Consider the following 3,610-nt stretch of genomic DNA (forward strand, 5'->3'; position numbering starts at 1 on the left):
GTCTTTCTGGAATGTCACAAATTCACTGTTTCAGTTTTAATGATTTTTCTTTTCTTTGTTGCCTTTATTTTATAGGGCAGATTGAGAGTGAAAGGGTAACAGAGAGGGGATGACATGCATGTTGGAGTCGAACGTGCGGCCCCTGCGGTGAGGACACAGCCTCTGTACATGGAGCGCCCACTCTACCAGGTGAGCTACCAGATGCCGCAGCAGTCACTTTAATGATATTACTGTGTCTGCTATTTCCCTGTTGCCTCAGGAGAAACAGAAAATTATTTTTTCTGTTTAATAAGTAAAATAGGTGTAAGAATAGGCCAAAACAATGTTCTCAAACTAGTGAGTGTGACATACTTTATGTCCCCATTGATGTGTGTTTCAACAAATCAACTTACAACAATTGTCATTTTCTTTTTTACAGTGATGACAACAGCAAACAGCTCGATATCTTTTCTACTCCAACTGTATTTTCATGGTTCAAATCCTTGAAGGAGGCTGTGTGAGGAGTCTTTCTTGAATACTTAGGGATTCAGATGTAATAACTTCATATACTATTGCACCCTTTTGAGATATTATTAAATATTTCTTGAGGAATTTCCCAGAGGGGGTTGAAGGTATAACTCACGTCAAAGCCTAACCAGGCCAAAAATGATTTTCTCTGGAGAAAGTCATGAGGGAGTTAAAAAAGTTCTTGTAAGTTCAACTTTTAGGAGTGCAGCTGCCAAAATAAAACACTTTGATTTGGCAACTGGCTTCTGAAGACCAGCTACACAGAGTCTTGGCATAGACGAGTGTCTGGTGTTGGAGAGATTTGACACCATTCTCTCACCAAAAATTCCCGCATGTGGAGGTTTTCAGCTGATGGTAGCTGACACCGTCTCAGACACCAATCTGGACTCACTTTAACGTGTGAAATGGGTTTGAAATGTGTTGACTGGAATGGCTCTGGTGTATGTTTGTGAGAGAAATGCTCAATGTGATTGAGGCTGACTTTGGCAACATTTCTTCCATTCGGTAAAAATGAGACGGAGACATTGTTTTCTCCAAAGGGTTGATGTGTTGACGAACCACGGGGTTGTGCATCTTTTTTGAGCAGTGTTTCTACATCAAATATCGAAGGCATTTGAAGTTTTTTTGAAACTGCGGCATGCATTATTAATCTGTACTCACTAGAGATGGTGAAGGTAGAGCAGAGATGGTGCTGCCTCTTCACTTTTCTCAATATGTTATCGACCCGAAGCCCAGAGAGTCTGTGAATGCTCTTGTTGAGGTCAATCTTTTTAAGGACTCCAATGCAAACTTCTGAATTTTCATCTCTTTCCTTCTGGCTGCCCCTAAAAATTAATGATTTTGACCACATTTCCATTTCTGTCTCATCAAACAGTTTGAGAAGACGTGACTTAGAGAGTTTTTACTTTAATCAAAGCAGGGATTCTTTGCCATTTGTGATTCCCAGTAACACTTTTTGTGACTGACATTTCTCTCTCCAGAGAATTAAAAATTGACTTCACAAAACAGCCAGCATAACAGCCTTTCAGTCTGCTAATAGCCAGTTCGGCAGACTTGGATCGAACCGCTTTGGTGAGGACATATGTTCATATTTAGCTTTTTGAGAGCAGCGTGAGAAGGATGACTCATCTCAATCTTTTTTCTTCTTCACTACCTGTGTGTTATTTTACATTACCTCACCCAAAAAGTACAGGTAGAGGAGATTATTTATGTGCTGCGGTCCTAGCTTGGCTTTTTACTGATCTTGTACAAATTCAGTGACATCAACTGCTTATTGTTGGAGATATCGGTCGTAGAGATATAATGAAACTTGATGGCACTCAGCTTGTGATGCTCAAAGCGCCAAAAGATTTTAAACAAGGGGGAACTTATATCTAAAAAACATCTAGGTCCAGGCACTCACTGTGGTTTGAAAAGCATAAAAGGCCTTTGAAACCGGGATAGTCATCAGTTTTCTTCTGCTGCATTTTGACACCTTTCACAAGCATTAAACCTTTGAAATCTGAACAAATTCTCTTTTTTTACCTTCACACACACACACACACACATACACAAAATGCAGTCAGCTAGAAACATAAAGAATGCACCAACATGGATCGGATTAAATTAAGTGTGTGTATTTTTAATGTTTCTATCCCATGAATTAAAGGGCTTTTATGCCTTCAAACCATCCTGAGTGCCTGGACCTGGATCTTTTACACCACAGTTTTTTGCTTATAAGTCCATCCCTTTTTTAAAGAAAGAATATTTACTTTTGATTATATGGTGAATTCTCCCTTTAAATGCCGGTATTGTTTTGAAGTCCCTGTTGATATAATGTGACATGTAATGTGCTTCATTATTATGAGATCCTTTCTGCAAAGTACTTGGTCCAAGTGTCCATTATTTTGCTGTAAACTTTAACATGCACAGTATTTTTACATCATATTGTATGTAAGGTGGAGGATCTTCATTAGGGCGATGTACTCGCAGGACTATTCTGGAAACAGAAATAACTTTTCAGAATAAGCCTTCAATAATGGAAAGCACAGAGCAGCAGTGAAGTCCACCATCACAAAGTACAACTTCATTACTCATCCATGCAGACGTCATCAAAAGATTAACACAGTTCCAGCTCTTTATCCATAACTCTAATATGATTAATTTGGGTTGAATTATATTAGCATATTAATGGTTATTACAGGATTCTTTATTGATCTCTGAGAAAATCAGATTTTCACTTGTCTCCCTGTCATTCACAGGGTATCTGATCAAATAAATCCAACTGTATTTATGAAGCAGAAATTGCATAAAATTTCAAACAAAAGCAGCAAAACGGCAGTTTAGTTACATTACAATGCTTAATAGGTTCTCTGTCTTGCTCAGGGGCACTTCAGCTGAAAAACGACTGCCTACAGAAGAACTATAAATAGTAATTGGTCAGAGTACCAAAAGAGAGACAAGTGGAGCCAAAGTCAATGACTTTTTGAGCTGGTGAGAATCACTATGCAACAGGCTTCATGATCAGTGCATTGTCCGGTTGGAAGTGCCCTCAGTGTCAAAGCTGCTGTGACCGCTTCCACACTTGTGATAGCACTGATTTTTACAGAGGGGACAAGGTGAGCGCCAAAAGCCTTTTCATTGATGACTTTATGAAATTATAAAGACAGCAGTGAAGCACCAAAATATACACCAGAGAGTCTATGATTATTAAAACCTATCACAGATTTCTAAGTATTAAACAAAAAACACACCAAATAACATGTCTAATCTGGGATATGGGAATTATTATTTTTAATATTATTTACTTATTAAATTAAAATTAAATTAAATTAAAGTAAAGTAAATCATTTATTATCGCCATTTTTGGTCATTTCTTTTTTTTTTTTAACAAACAAAAGAACAAAACATTTTGGTGTGCTAATTTTCAGGAACTTTTATTGCAAAAACAGGGTTAACAAAACTTAAAACAGTAATAAAGTTAAAGCATTCATGACAGTCAACTAAATAGAAATGAGGAAACAAGTTAGTCAAGTTGAACTACATTTCCCCACAACATTGCGAGTGCACGGAACTACGGCAAGCCGGAGGCGGAAATGTGAGCCTTTGCTGTTTTTTGAAGGAA

This window comes from Plectropomus leopardus, chromosome 13 (genome assembly GCF_008729295.1).
Source record: "Plectropomus leopardus isolate mb chromosome 13, YSFRI_Pleo_2.0, whole genome shotgun sequence".
Taxonomy (NCBI): domain Eukaryota; kingdom Metazoa; phylum Chordata; class Actinopteri; order Perciformes; family Serranidae; genus Plectropomus; species Plectropomus leopardus.